Here is a 17,601-nt window from a genome sequence, read left to right as displayed (position 1 = left end):
CTCATCATGAAAAAAAGAGAGAACCCATATTAAAAAAGTAAGAAATGAAAGAGGAGAAATAACAACTGATATCACAGAGATACAAAAAATCATAAGAGAATACTGCAAACAGTTATATTCTAGGACAACCTAGAAGAAATGGACAAATTTCTAGAAACATATAACCTGCCAAGACTAAAAGAGACAATCTGAACTACCAACTACTAGTAGTGAAATTTATTGTGTAATAGAAAAGAACTGGCAGCAAATAAAAGTCCAGGACTGAACAGTTCCCCAGGGAATTCTACCAAACATACAAAGAAGAGCTAATACCTAAGGACATAACACTCCCAAATGCATTCTACAAGGCCACATTTACCCTGATACCAAAACCCGGCAAAGACACTACAAAACTAACTAACTAACTAACTAAATAAATAAATAAATTTACATGCCAATTATCACTAATGAACATAGGTGCAAAAATCCTCAACAAAATATTAGCAAATTGAACTCAACCATATATGAAAAGGATCATACTACATAATCAAGTGGGATTTATTCCAGGGACATAAGAATGGTTCAACATTCACAAATCAATCAATGAGATACACCAAATTAACAAAAGGAAGGATAAAAATCACATGGTCATCTCAACAGACACAGAAAAAAGCATCTCATAAAATTCAACATCCATTCATGATAAAAACTCTCATCAAAATTGGTATAGAGGGAACACATCTTAACATAATAAAGACCGTTCATGACAAACCTACAGCTAACATCACACTTAATGGTAAAAGCTGAAAGCTTTTTCTTTAAAATCAGGAAAACAACAAGTATGCCCACTCTCACCACTTCTGTTTAACATAGTATGGAAGTCCTAGCCACAGCAATCAGAGAAGAAAAATAAATAAAAGGAATCCAAATTGGAAAGGAAGATGTAAAATTGTCACTGTTTGCAGATGACGTGGTACTATACATAGAAAATCCTAAAGATGTTACCAAAAAATTACTAGAGCTCATCAATGAAATCCGTAAAGTTGCAGGATACAAAATTAATATACAGAAATCAGTTGCTTTTCTATACACCAAAAATAAACTATCAGAAAGAAAGAAAACAATTCCATTTAAAAGAGCATCAAAAATAAAAAATACCTAGGATTAAATTGCCCAAGGAGGTGAAACACCTATACTCTGAAAACTGTAAAACATTCAGGAAGGAAAATGAAGGTGATTCAAAGCAATGGGAAGATATCCCATGCTTATGGTTTGGAAGAATTATATTATTAAAATGTCCATACTATCCAAAGCAATCTATAGATTTAATGCAATCCCTACCAAAATACCCATGACATTTATCACAGAACTAGAACAAATTACCCTAAAGTGTACTGGAAGCATAGCCATTATTTTGTAACAACTTTAAACAGAGTATAATCTATAAAATTACTGAATCACTATGTTGTATATCTGAAACTAATATAATATTGTAAATCAATTATACTTCAATACAAATTACTTTAACTAAAATAAAGATGGCAAGCTTGTAACATTGCCTATACCGATGGTGAAGAAAATGTGGATGAACCAGAATTCTAGTTGAAAAATCCATAAGAATTATTTTGCCAGAAGTAGTATACGTTATTGGGAGAGATGGTCTCAAGGGCACCAAGGCTGATGACATTATTTGAAACAATCAGATATTATATATGACATCTTCTCGATCTGTCCAATATATCATAGTTAGATGAAGATCATATTAACTATTTGACCCAACAACTTCTGTCAAACATATGATAAGAATAAAATATGCTGTTAAAGCAATCAGATCTCATTCAACCAAGTTACAACATACCAGAAGAATTAAGGGAAACAATCAAATATCCTCAGATAAAGAGTGAAGTGTGGTCTAGCAAAATAGAAATTAATTTTGAATTTGAGTACATCTATAGCTATTTGATAAGAACTTTTGGGGGGACCTTGAAGATGGCGGAAGAGTAAGACGCGGAGATCGCCTTCCTCCCCACGGATACACCAGAAATGCATCCACACGTGGAACAACTCCTACAGAACTCCTACTGAAGGCTGGCAGAAGACCTCAGACCTCCCAAAAGGCAAGAAACTCCCCCGTAACTGGGTAGGGCAAAAGAAAAAGCGGAGACAAAAGAATAGGGACGGCACCTGCACCAGTGGGAGGGAGCTGTGAAGGAGGAAAAGTTTCCACACACTAGGAAGCCCCTCCGCGGGCGGAGACTGCGGGAGGCAGAGGGGGGAGTTTCGGGACCGCGGAGTAGTGCACAGCGACGGGTGCGGAGGGCAAAGCGGCGAGATTCCTGCACAGACGATCGGTGCCGACCAGCACTCACCAACCCGAGAGGCTTGCTGCTCACCCACTGGGGCGGGCGGGGCTGCGAGCTGAGGCTCGGGTTTTGGTTTTGGACAGAGCTCAGGGAGAGGACTGGGGTTGGCGGCTTGAACATAGCCTGAAGGGGTTAGTGCACCACGACTAGCCGGGAGGGAGTTCGGGGAAAAGCCTGCACCGGCCGAAGAGGCAAGAGACTTTTTCTTCCCTCTTTGTTTCCTGGTGCGCGAGGAGAGGGGTTTAGGAGCGCTGCTTAAAGGAACTCCAGAGACGGGCGCGAGCCGCGGCTAAAAGCGCGAACCCCAGAGACGGGCGCGAGCCGCGGCTGAGGGAGCGAGCCCCCGAGACGGGCGCGAGCCGCGGCTGAAAGCGCGGACCCCAGAGACGGGCGCGAGCCGCGGCTAAAACCGCGGACCCCAGAGACGGGCGGGAGACGCTAAGGCTGCTGCTGCCGCCACCAAGGGGCCTGTGTGCGAGCACAGGTCACTCTCCACACCCCTCTTCCGCGGAGCCTGTGCAGCCCGCCACTGCCAGGTTCCCGGGATCCAGGGACAACTTCCCCGGGACAGCGCACGGCGGGCCTCAGGCTGGTGCAACATCACGCCGGCCTCTGCCGCAACGTCACGCTGCCTCTGCCGCCGCAGGCCGGCCCCGCACGCAGTGCCCCTCCTTCCCCCATCCCCCAACCCCCGGCCTGAGTGAGCCGGAGGTCCCGAATCAGCGGCTCCTTTAACCCCGTCCTGTCTGAGCGAAAAAACAGACGCCCTCCAGCGACCTGCACGCAGAGGCAGGGCCAAATCCAAAGCTGAGCTCCTGTGAGCTGTGAAAACAAAGAAGAGAAAGGGAAATCTCTCCCAGCAGCCACAGAAGCAGCGGATTAAAGCTCCACAATCAACTTGATATACCCTGCATCTGTGGAATACCTGAATAGACAAGAAATGATCCCAAATTGAAGAGGTGGAATTTAGGAGCGAAATCTATGATTTTTTTCCCTTTTCCTCTTTTTGTGAAGGTGTACGTGTATGCTCCTGTGTGACATCTAGTCTGTATACTCTAGCTTCCACCATTTGTCCTAGGGCTCTATCCGTCCATGACTTTTTTTTTAAAAATTCTTTTTCTTAATAATTAAGTTTAATTGTAATAACTTTATTATACTTTACCTTCGTTCTTTCTTTCTTTCCTTCCTTCCCTCCCTCCTTTAGACAACGAATCACCCCAAATTGAGGAGGTGGTCTCAGGGAGCAGGATTTATGATTTTTCCCCCTTTACCTCTTTTTGTGAAGGTGTATGTGTATGCTTCTGTGTAAGATTTTCTCTGTATAGCTTTGCTTCCAACATTTGTCCTAAGGTTCTATCCGTCCCTTTTTTTTTTTCTAAATATTTTTTAATTCAATAACTATATTATACTTTATTTTATTTTTACTGTATCATCTTTCTTTCTGTCTTTTTTTCCTTCTTTCCCTCCTTCCTTCCTTCCTCCCTCCCTCCCTCCCTCCCTCCTTTCTTTCCTTCTTTGCTTCTTTCTTCCTTCCTTCCTTTCCTCCTTTCCGTCTTTCTTTACTCATACTTCTACTAATTCTCCCTACTTTTTCTCCCTTTTATTCTGAGCTGTGTGGATGAAAGGCTCTTGGTGCTCCAGCCAGGAGTCAGGGCTCTGCCTCTGAGGTAGGAGAGCCAACTTCAGGACACTGGTCAACAAGAGACCTCCCAGCTCCACATAATATTAAACGGCGGAAATCTCCCAGAGACCTCCATCTTAACACCAGCACCCAGCTTCACTCAACGACCAGCAAGCCACAGTGCTGGACAACCTATGCCAAACAACTAGCAAAACAGGAACACAACCCCACCCATTAGCAGAGAGGCTGCCTAAAATCATAATAAGGCCACAGACACCCCAAAACACACCACCAGACGTGAACCTGCCCACTAGAGAGACAAGATCCAGCCTCATCCAGCACAACACAGGCACTAGTCCCCTCCACCAGGAAGCCTACACAACCCACTGAAACAACCTTAGCCACTGGAGACAGACATCAAAAACAACGGGAACTACGAACCTGCAGCCTGCAAAAAGGAGACCCCAAACACAGTAAGATAAGCAAAATGAGAAGACAGAAAAACACACAGCAGGTGAAGGAGCAAGATAAAAACCCACCAGACCTAACAAATGAAGAGGAAATAGGCAATCTACCTGAAAAAGAATTCAGAATAATGATAGTAAGGATGATCTGAAATCTTGGAAGTAGAATGGACAAAATGCAAGAAACAGTTAACAAGGACCTACAAGAACTAAAGATGAAACAAGCAACGATGAACAATGCAATAAATGAAATTAAAATCACTCTAGATAGGATCAATAGCAGAATAACTGAGGCAGAAGAACGGATAAGTGACCTGGAAGATAAAGTAGTGGAAATAACTACTGCAGAGCAGAATAAAGAAAAAAGAATGAAAAGAACTGAGGACAGTCTCAGAGACCTCTGGGACAACATGAAACGCACCAACATTCGAATTATAGGGGTTCCAGAAGAAGAAGAAAGAAAGAAAGGGACTGAGAAAATATTTGAAGAGATTATAGTTGAAAACTTCCCTAATATAGGAAAGGAAATAGTTAATCAAGTCCAGGAAGCACAGAGGGTCCCATACAGGATAAATACAAGGAGAAACACGCCAAGACACATATTAATCAAACTGTCAAAAATTAAATACAAAGAAAGCATATTAAAAGCAGCAAGGGAAAAACAACAAATAACACACAAGGGAATCCCCATAAGGTTAACAGCTGATCTCTCAGCAGAAACCCTACAAGCCAGAAGGGAGTGGCAGGACATACTGAAAGTGATGAAGGAGAATAGCCTGAAACCAAGACTACTCTACCCAGCAAGGATCTCATTCACATTTGATGGAGAAATTAAAACCTTTACAGACAAGCAAAAGCTGAGAGAGTTCAGCACCACCAAACCAGCTTTACAACAAATGCTAAAGGAACTTCTCTAGACACGAAACACAAGAGAAGGAAATGACCTATAGTAGCGAACCCAAAACAATATATAAAATGGAAATAGGAACATACATATCGATAATTACCTTAAATGTAAATGGACTAAATGCTCCCACCAAAAGACACAGATTGGCCGAATGGATACAAAAACAAGACCCTTATATATGCTGTCTACAAGAGACCCACTTCAGAACTAGAGACACATACAGACTGAAAGTAAGGGGATGGAAAAAGATATTCCATGCAAATGGAAACCAAAAGAAAGCTGGAGTAGCAATTCTCATATCAGACAAAATAGCCTTTAAAATAAGGACTATTAAAAGGGACAAAGAAGGACACTACATAATGATCAAGGGATCGATCCAAGAAGAAGATATAACAATTGTAAATATTTATGCACCCAACATAGGAGCACCTCAATACATAAGGCAAATACTAACAACCATAAAAGGGGAGATCAACAGTAACTCATTCATAGTAGGGGACTTTAACACCCCACTTTCACCCATGGACAGATCATCCAAAATGAAAATAAATAAGGAAACACAAGCTTTAAATGATACATTAAACAAGATGGACTTAATTGATATTTATAGGACACTCCATCCAAAAACAACAGAATACACATTTTTCTCAAGTGCTCATGGAACATTCTCCAGGATAGATCATATCTTGGGTCACAAATCAAGCCTTGGTAAATTTAAGAAAACTGAAATTGTATCAAGTATCTTTTCCGACCACAACGCCATGAGACTAGATATCAATTACAGGAAAAGATCTGTAAAAAATACAAACACATGGAGGCTAAACAATACACTACTTAATAATGAAGTGATCACTGAAGAAATCAAAGAGGAAATAAAAAAATACCTAGAAACAAATGACAATGGAGACACAACGACCCAAAACCTATGGGATGCAGCAAAAGCAGTTCTAAGGGGGAAGTTTATAGCAATACAAGCCCACCTTAAGAAGCAGGAAACATCTCGAATAAACAACCTAACCTTGCACCTCAAGCAATTAGAGAAAGAAGAACAAAAAAACCCCAAAGCTAGCAGAAGGAAAGAAATCATAAAAATCAGATCAGAAATAAATGAAAAAGAAATGAAGGAAACAATAGCAAAGATCAATAAAACTAAAAGCTGGTTCTTTGAGAAGATAAACAAAATAGATAAACCACTAGCCAGACTCATCAAGAAAAAAAGGGAGAAGACTCAAATCAATAGAATTAGAAATGAAAAAGGAGAAGTAACAACTGACACTGCAGAAATAAAAAAAATCATGAGAGATTACTACAAGCAACTCTATGCCAATAAAATGGACAATCTGGAAGAAATGGACAAATTCTTAGAAATGCACAACCTGCCAAGACTGAATCAGGAAGAAATAGAAAATATGAACAGACCAATCACAAGCACTGAAATTGAAACTGTGATTAAAAACCTTCCAACAAACAAAAGCCCAGGACCAGATGGCTTCACAGGTGAATTCTATCAAACGTTTAGAGAAGAGCTAACACCTATCCTTCTCAAACTCTTCCAAAATATAGCAGAGGGAGGAACACTCCCAAATTCCTTCTACGAAGCCACCATCACCTTGATACCAAAACCAGACAAGGATGTCACAAAGAAAGAAAACTACAGGCCAATATCACTGATGAACATAGATGCAAAAATCCTCAACAAAATACTAGCAAACAGAATCCAACAGCACATTAAAAGGATCATACACCATGATCAAGTGGGATTTATTCCAGGAATGCAAGGATTCTTCAATATACGCAAATCTATCTATGTGATAAACCATATTAACAAATTGAAGGAGAAAAACCATATGATCATCTCAATAGATGCAGAGAAAGCTTTCGACAAAATTCAACACCCATTTATGATAAAAACCCTCCAGAAAGTAGGCATAGAGGGAACTTTCCTAAACATAATAAAAGCCATATATGACAAGCCCACAGCAAACATCATCCTCAATGGTGAAAAACTGAAAGCATTTCCACTAAGATCAGGAACAAGACAAGGTTGCCCACTCTCACCACTCTTATTCAACATAGTTTTGGAAGTTTTAGCCACAGCAATCAGAGAAGAAAAGGAAATAAAAGGAATCCAAATCGGAAAAGAAGAAGTAAAGCTGTCACTGTTTGCAGATGACATGATACTATACATAGAGAATCCTAAAGATGCTACCAGAAAACTACTAGAGCTAATCAATGAATTTGGTAAAGTAGCAGGATACAAAATTAATGCACAGAAATCTCTGGCATTCCTATATACTAATGATGAAAAATCTGAAAGTGAAATCAAGAAAACACTCCCATTTACCATTGCAACAAAAAGAATAAAATATCTAGGAATAAACCTACCTAAGGATACGAAAGACCTGTATGCAGAAAATTATAAGACACTGATGAAAGAAATTAAAGATGATACAAATACATGGAGAGATATAACATGTTCTTGGATGGGAAGAATCAACATTGTGAAAATGACTCTACTACCCAAAGCAATCTACAGATTCAATGCAATCCCTATCAAACTACCACTGGCATTTTTCACAGAACTAGAACAAAAAATTTCGCAATTTGTATGGAAACACAAAAGACCCCGAATAGCCAAAGCAACCTTTAGAACGAAAAAAGGAGCTGGAGGAATAAGGCTCCCTGACTTCAGACTATATTACAAAGCAACAGTAATCAAGACAGTATGGTACTGGCACAAAAACAGAAAGATAGATCAGTGGAACAGGATAGAAAGCCCAGAGATAAACCCACGCACATATGGACACCTTATCTTTGATAAAGGAGGCAGGAGTGTACAGTGGAGAAAGGACAGCCTCTTCAATAAATGGTGCTGGGAAAACTGGACAGGTACATGTAAAAGTATGAGATTAGATCACTCCCTAACACCATACACAAAAATAAGCTCAAAATGGATTAAAGACCTAAATGTAAGGCCAGAAACTATCAAACTCTTAGAAGAAAACATAGGAAGAACACTCTATGACATAAATCACAGCAAGATCCTTTCTGACCCACCTCCTAGAGTAATGGAAATAAAAACAAAAATAAACAAATGGGACCTAATGAAACTTCAAAGCTTTTGCACAGCAAAGGAAACCATAACCAAGACCAAAAGACAACCCTCAGAATGGGAGAAAACATTTGCAAATGAAGCAACTGACAAAGGATTAATCTCCAAAATTTACAAGCAGCTCATGCAGCTCAATAACAAAAAAACAAACAACCCAATCCAAAAATGGGCAGAAGACCTAAATAGACATTTCTCCAAAGAAGATATACAGAATGCCAACAAACACATGAAAGAATGCTCAACATCATTAATCATTAGAGAAATGCAAATCAAAACTACAATGAGATATCATCTCACACCAGTCAGAATGGCCATCATCAAAAAATCTAGAAACAATAAATGCTGGGGAGGGTGTGGAGAAAAGGGGACACTCTTGCACTGCTGGTGGGAATGTGAATTGGTTCAGCCACTGTGGAGAACAGTATGGAGGTTCCTTAAAAAACTACAAATAGAATTACCATATGACCCAGCAATCCCACTACTTGGCATATACCCTGAGAAAACCAAAATTCAAAGAGAGTCATGTACCAAAATGTTCATTGCAGCTCTATTTACAATAGCCAGGACATGGAAACAACCTAAGCGCCCATCATCGGATGAATGGATAAAGAAGATGTGGCACATATACACAATGGAATATTACTCAGCCTTAAAAAGAAATGAAATTGAGCTCTTTGTAATGAGATGGATAGACCTAGAATCTGTCATACAGAGTGAAGTAAGTCAGAAAGAAAAAGACAAATACCGTATGCTAACACATATATATGGAATTTAAGGGAAAAAAATGTCATGAAGAACCTAGGGGTAAGATAGGAATAAAGACGCAGACCTACTGGAGAACGGACTTAAGGATATGGGGAGGGGGAAGGGTGAGTTTTGACAGGGCGAGAGAGAGTCATGGACATGTACACACTAACAAACGTAGTGCGGTGGATGGCTGGGGGGAGGCAGCCGCAGGGCACGGGGATATTAGCTCGGTGCTTTGTGACAGCCTGGAGGGGTGGGATGGGGAGAGTGGGAGGGAGGGAGACGCTGGAGGGAGGACATGTGGGAACATATGTATATGTATGGCTGATTCGCTTTGTTGTAGAGCAGAGGCTGGCACACCATTGTAAAGCAGTTGTACCCCAATAAAGATGTTTAAAAAAAAAAAAAAAAAAAAACTTTTGCCTGCTATTAATGTTAAAAAACCTTTAAATAACTAAACAAATTTTAAAGTATTAATTTTTAAACGGTTAAAATATTTTATATTTTTTCTATTAAAAGAAATTTCATGTGAAACTTGCAAAAAAAGGTGGCTGTCCAATGAAATACAACACAGAAATAAAAACGTTTCCCTGAAGGAAAAGACTCAGATACAAATGCTGTGAAATACTTAATACAGAGCCTATTTTCTAGTCACTATAGACAAGGATATAGCCTTGATTAAATAGAGATGAACAAATTGAGAAAAACAGTATTATTTTTTTAAGTTGCTGCTTTTTATAAATATTCTACATTAAAATATTTGACAAAGCAAACCCTGTGTAGATCCACATATTGCTATAAGAGATTATGGGTATTGTGACTATAAATAATCATGATTTATATGATGTTAAAATAAGTTGACCTACTTTCTAATTCTGATAATTTGTCATATGCAAACCTTTTATGATATTTGAACATAATGTATAAAATATTTTTTTCCAATCTAATTATTACTTTAAGAAATTTTCTACTACTTTGGCAAAATAACTATATTCAAATTTAAATTCATAAGATTCAAAAGGGGTTGCTCAGTATGGAACACAAATTATGTGAAAATATTCATTACAACAACATGAGCAGTGAATCTGTTGAAATGAAGAAAATAAATTTTATAAATCAGTAACTTGTAAATATGTTTTATCCAAATATCTTTGGTATGTCCAAACATGCCAGACAAGGGCAATAGTAATTATATTGAGTCACCTTTGATCCTGATATTTTGCCATCATTCAATAGTAGAAAAATCATGCTTTGAAAAAGTTTTTATTTATGATGGTATATTTGTGTGGGTAAGTAAAAAGAACATGTTTTATAGGCCATCTGTACCTCTGATCCTGATATTTTGCCATCATGCAATAGTACAAAAATCATGCTTTGAAAAAGTTTTTATTTATGATGGTATATTTGTGTCGGTAAGTAAAAAGAACATGTTTTATAGGCCATCTGTTAGCTTGATTTATACCTTTTAAATATTTAGATCTTTGTTCAAAAAACAAATTTATTTATTTATTTATTTAGTTTTGGCTGTGTTGGGTCTTTGTTTCTGTGCAAGGGCTTTCTCTAGTTGCAGCAAGCGGGGGCCACTCTTCATCGCGGTGCGCAGGCCTCTTATTGTCGCGGCCTCTCTTGTTGTGGAGCACAAGCTCCAGATGTGCAGGCTCAGTAGTTGTGGCTCACGGTCCTAGTTGCTCCGCGGCATGTGGGATCTTCCCAGACCAGGGCTCGAACCCGTGTCCCCTACATTGGCAAGCAGATTCTCAACCACTGCGTCACCAGGGAAGCCCATATTTAGACATATTATATGTGGCCTCCAACAGCACCAATGCTCGTGATTGCACATACATTAGTTATTGGACAGGAGTTCAATCAGTAAAAGTTAACTCAGTAAAGAGAGGGAGGTACAAGGAGGAGGGGAAGTATTTAAGAAATTTAAAACAGCATGTATAATGGCCTAGAATTATTTTAAGAAAACATTTTTTCATTAAAGAAACTAAAAGCATTTCAGTATACTAGAACATTAGATATGTGACAAAATGCAGGAGTGGATATAACAGTAGATGAATAGTTAAATATTTTGTTATATCCACAAAATAAAATGCTATATAGTCACTAGAAATCAAATTTTGAAGCCTATGAAATTTATAGGCAAATGTTTACAATATAAGTTTAAGTATATAATAAGATATAAGCAAAATTTACATTATGATCTGGATCATCTGTTTTTGCATTCTCTCTCATTCTGATGACTCTCTCAGGCCTCTGTCTGTCTCTCTTTTGTGCATTCTATGAATTTATTTATGCACATAAAAAGCCTAAGTAAATAATCTAAAATACAGTTGATTTTTTAAACAGTTCCTTTATTCTAAGAGGCTTAAAATACCAATTCCTCCCACACATCTCATCAAAAATGGGTTATATAAAGCATCTTATTAACTGGAGTCTTATTTTGTATCAGTGAAAGATAATCTGTTACATATTTTTATATCTCCCACAGTGCCTAGCCTATTATTTTGATATAATCATTCCTCAAAAAACGTTATTTTAAACATGAATTCAATACTTATTCACCGTTAATAACTGAACTTCCCAATATTGGAATGAAATTAAAGCAACAGGCACAGCAAATAAGCTAATGACAAAAAAAGACAAATGGACTGCCTTGAAAACTGCTGTAACTTTGGCTGTGAAAATGAAAAACTACACTGTGAAAGGAAATGCAGGTTAATTGAAAAGTTTTGTTCAGCTCTTACGTGTGAATGTTGGAAGAACACCACTAGTATTTGCAGAATTAGAGTAGATGGGAAGAAAGGGGGCGGCGGTATGGACCTACTTAATATACATGCCTAATGACTTGCCATTCTCCCCACTTGTGCCACTCCTTCCCAGATGGTGATACAGGTAGAGAGCAAAATTAAATCTAGGAATCACGCCCAGAGCCAATGCAGACTGTTGTGCTCCCTGCTTAAAGAATGTTAACAGGAAATTGGGTGGATAGCATTTCATAAGTAGACATAAGGGGCTCTTTGAATGAATGTGTAGAGAGTTATGTAGTTCAGGCACCCTTTGTTTTCTACCATCTCTTTTTGTATTGCCCTCGGCAGTATTTCAATAAGGAAAACATAGACTTTTTCCAAAATTGGAAGTCTGTAGTGATTGGAGGTGGCACTTAGATGGGTGGACAGTGGTACTACAGAAAAATGTTAAAAGCTGCTGTTTCAATTATCAATTGCTGTAAAACTAACTGCCTCAGAATTTACTGGATTAAAATAACCACCGTTTCTTTACCCAAATTCTATGCGTTGGCCATGTGCACAGGCTCATCTGGAAGACCTCATCTCAGTTCTGTGTGCTAAGGAATAGGCTCTACTCACGCATTCAGAGTCAACTGGCAGGTTGGTTCAGGGCCAGCAAGCCCCACATGGCTTCCCTTATTTATGAACTCAGCTAGAACTCCTGGCCAGGGTGCTTCTGCTCTCTTCCACAAAACTTTTCCAGCAAAATATAGTAGACTTCTTGACTTGGTGGCTGAGTTTCAAGAGAGCAAGCCCCAGTGTGCAAGTACTTACCAGGCCTCTGGTTGAATCATGTTTTCCATGTACATTTGGCCAAAGCAGGCAGCAAAAGCAAGCCCAGAGTCAATGTGTAAAGAGATTACATCAGGGTATGAATACTATTACCACAAAAGGAGAAGGCTCTGTAGAAGGGCTTTTAGCAGTGCGGTCAAATAGCCTCAAAAAACATGATACAACTTTGGAACTAGATAAAGGCTATAGTTGCAGAACACTGTGAATGTACTACATGCCAGTAATTACACACTTTAAAATGGTTAATTTTATGTTATGTGAATTTTACCTCAATAAAAGGGGTGGGGGAAAGGGACCCTAAGATGTTTCTTCAATTAAGAGAACACAGGGTTTCCCTGGTGGCGCAGTGGTTGAGAGTCCGCCTGCGGATGCAGGGGGTACAGGTTCGTGTCCCAGTCCGGGAAGATCCCACATGCAGCGGAGTGGCTAGGCCTGTAAGCCACGGCCGCTGAGCCTGCGCTCCGCAACGGGAGAAGCCACAACAGTGAGAGGCCCGCAGACCACAAAAAAAAAAAAAAAAAAGAGAACACATACCATACATAGTATATATAAATATGAGAAACTTTCCTCATTCTTTATCAATAAATCATATAAATATTCATCTAAATATTAAAATTAACTGCTCACAGACTTCGAAGAAACTTTTTATCAGCGAAAATCCCATAATGGTTTAAGGGAAAAAGAAAGAATTACATATTATATGGGTCTCTTTTATAACCTTTCCTTATAGATATTTTTAAACTTTCCTCTTTCATTTATTGTTTAGCTGAAAACTAAATTCCTCAGAAGAAATAAAATTTGACACTTACATTTACAGAATAAGAAGAAGCAAAATTCTCACTTACTTTACTTCAAATAAATATTCCTACTTTACTTTTTTTCTGGGAATAATTTCTCTAACTTTCTCTCAAAGATAAGTTTTAGGTTGTTAATGAAGTTTTTTATCAATCTGATTCTCATTTAACTGTAGGTAGCCTGCCTCTTTTTTGTTGATATTGTTCTTTTATTGGAAGAATTTGAATTTTGCTTTTGCTCCTTGGAGCTCAACTTAGCGGTTGCCAGGGTTTAAGGAATGGCCATGGGGTGGGGATGGCGAATGGAACTATAGTGTTAACAGAAGGGAGTTCCTTCTGTTAATGGCATAAGTCTGTATCTTGACTGCAAGGATGGTTACACAAATCTACATACATAATAAAATGACATAGAAAAATAATACATTGGTAATAGCTAGTGCGAAGCAGTAGCATAGCACAGGGAGATCAGCTCGGTGCTTTGTGATCAGCTAGAAGGGTGGGATACGGAGGGTGGGAGGGAGACGAAAGGGGGAGGACATATGGGGATATATGTATATGTATAACTGATTCACTTTGTTATAAAGCAGAAACTAACACACCATTGTAACACAATTGTACTCCAATAAAAATGTTAAAAAAAGAAAAAAACTTACATGGTAAAGAAAAACAATAATACATAGGTAAAATGACATTGTACCAATGTCAGTTTCCTTGTTTTGATATTATACTATAGTTATGTGTGTCCATTGGTGGAAAATGAGTGATTAGTACACAGGATCTGTACTAACTTTGCAACTTTCTATGAATCCATAAGTATTTCAAAAAAAATGATTAATGCCAAAGTATAACTGTATTTTGTATGTGTATGTGTGTGTGTGTATCATTCCTACTCAGCAATTGGGAAATTTTAGGGAAAGCTTAGGGAAATTTTAACCTAATTTTGCATATTTTCTCATCTCTTGTTTGCCTCTCTTCCTGGATTCCCCAAAAGAAGGATAGCTTTGGAGATATATTTTAATCTTTCAGTGTTTCCTCTTTATAGCACATAATTTGAGAGGGGAAGGAGGTGGGGGCACTCTTACTCTTTTCAAAAATTTCGACATTTCAAAAGAATTTATAGTAAGATTTCACAACTACAAAGGAAATAGCTGCTTCTCTTAATCCATGGGCCAGATACTGAAATAATGCATGAACTGTATTCCTCAGTGTCTTCAGGTTTAAACACTGTCTGAAAAGTTTTTCAATGAAAGCTTGCTATTAATGTCTTCAGATTAGAGATTTCAAATTTTAATATATATCCCACAAACTATGAACTAATCTATTCTTTTATAATTCTTAGAAATTTTAGACCCAGAGTAGGGGGGGGAAAGAATTTAGAAAAACTCAGAAGCCTACATGATAATTACTTTAAAATAAGTTCATGTCCTTCCAAAGCCATGTTTCAGTTTTTCTGCAAGTATTTAAAACATGCTACAGTGACTCCCATTCAAATATAAAGGTTTAAAATTTAGATGTGTAGAAACAGACTCTGTCATAAAAAATATTTGACGAGAGAGTCCTTAATTCTTTATATTGTGTGGTAAGAACACAAAACAGAAAAATCTGTCATTTTTACTAGAGAACAGAAGATAGTTAAAATGAATCTTCCTAAGAAACTTCATTTAATTTTGATTAATCAATTGAAAATTAATCAGCTCTTTGTCTACTTCAAAAGCCTGTCATTTTTTTTCTCTTCTGTATAGGCTAAGATATTTTTATAAGACAACAAATGGTTTTTCAGTACAAAGAGATGGTTTCATGGCTTCCCTTTAATTAGAACTATTTTTAAATTTAAAGAGAAAGTGACATTTTTAATTTATTATTTTCTCCTTTCAAACAATATATTATTCTGCTTCCAAATTATTTAACATTAGACTGAAAAAGGATCTGTTCAATTATATGATGATTGTTCTTCAAGCCTGAAACTTTCTCCTACTCTCTTAAAGCTTTAGAAATGTCATTAGGACTATACAGAATTCTGGAAGATATGTTTTCCGTAATATTATCACAATTCAAGAAAACTTCAATCAAACAAAATACCAAATACAGCTATTATTTATGACGAGTTTATTTTCTAAAACTTTTCAACTAATAGAATATATTAAAATACTTTTTGAAAGATACTTTTTCATCAATATCAGTAACTAGTTTTCCTTTGTCTAAATTGTTAGTGAAAATTGAACTTAAATACAACCTCATGCATGCTCTAAATATTCATACAATTCCAAAGTCTTAATTACAGCACCTCATCATTTGAGGATGACGGCTGATGGAATAATACAACATTAAAAATTAAATGTAGTTTCAACTAAGAGAAGATTTTAACAAATCATATTTCTATTTTATAGCTTAACTAGAAAAAAGTAATTTAAATAGACTTGGAAGATCAATACTGCTGTAGATCTGTAATTATTTATATAAAATATACCTATGGCATACTACTGAGTAGAAAAGCAGGTACCATTCATTCGCTGGAAAAACACACAGTATGAACTAGATTTATTTGTCAGGATCCAGTTAGGAAATCAGAATCTGATCTATGAGAGGAAGTGAGGGTTCCAATCTGAGAAAATTGTTCCAAAGGTGATGGAATGGCTGAAGGAGCACAAGGGAAAAGATGACGTTACTCAAAGATGAAGAGTATACTATCTAAGCTGGATCCCAGGAGCTCAAATCCACCGTTGATGCTTCTTGAGGTGTCTACTTCCACTAAGCAGTAGCTTCTCTGCTTCCATCACTGAAACTATTAATCCTGCTGACTGGGGCCTACAATCACCTGTAATTACTACCAATGTTCATGTTAGAGCCAGAGGCAGAATGGTACCTCCCTCCTACCAGACATCTTACCTCTGCCGAAGGACACCTATTGGCAGAGCCCGTGAAACACTCAACTGCAAGAGACTTTACAAAATGTAATGTTCATACTTGTAGGCCCTTGTGGTAAAGACAACACAGAAACATGGGAATAGTGGTGGGTACTAACAAATACTCCACAAACAGCGAGAAAATGTTTTAAGCCATGCCCTTATGGAAAGCTCACTCTTTTGGGGGGTGGGAGGAATACAATGATCAATTTATCTGAAAAAAAATGTAATACTACATCTGTTACAGCTACCATGAAGGAGAGGTACATGTGTTATAAGACCATATAGTATTGGGAATTTGTCTAGAAAGGGAGAATTGGAAAGGTTTCTCTGAGAAAATGATAATTTAGCTGAGATCTGAAGTTGTCATATGTGTTAACTAGGAGAAGAATAGACGGGAAAACATCCCAGGCAGAGATATTCTCATAAGATTACATAGACATAAAGATACCATTAGAAAGCCACTGTGCTAGATGAGAGAGCCAAGGGAGAGGGAAGTATGAGTGGATATTGCTGAGGTAGATAGGATATAAAATAATATGTGGAATAAAATACCACTTACAGAAAATAGTACAGCAGTATCTATATGGATTTATATACATACAGATATATTTTCAAGCTTGTTCACCAAAATTTTAGTAGTGGTTATTTCTAGAAGGTATAATTCCAGATAGTTTATAATATCTTTTTCTGAGCTATTTTTTTTTTTTACCAATGAAATACATGCTTCTTATAACAATACTATTAAAGCACAAACAGAATCATTGGTCTGAATATATATTCCTAGAAAATTTGCAGTCAGAAAAAAAGATGATCTAATGTAAGTAGTACCATAACTGAGAGAAATTCAGTGAATTTATTTTGAAAAAATATTTAGAAAGTCATAGAATTCCAAACAAGACTAAACTCTTAAGTTCCTTTACTTCTTGCCCCAAATGCTGTTTAAACATAGGTTTATTAGCCAGGAACATAAATTATGTAACTATATACTGTTGATAAATGATAGATAGCCCCAAAATTCAAATATGAAACTGTGGTCAGAATAGATGCCTGAATTACTGAACACTTTACCTGGAAAGCCATTCCTGTGTAATCAAACTATGCTCTAAAATTAAAAGAGAAATTAT

Source organism: Phocoena phocoena, chromosome 3 (assembly GCF_963924675.1).
Source record: "Phocoena phocoena chromosome 3, mPhoPho1.1, whole genome shotgun sequence".
NCBI classification, from domain to species: Eukaryota; Metazoa; Chordata; class Mammalia; order Artiodactyla; family Phocoenidae; genus Phocoena; species Phocoena phocoena.
The sequence above is the reverse complement of the archived record's forward strand: the minus strand, read 5'-3'. Positions refer to the sequence as shown.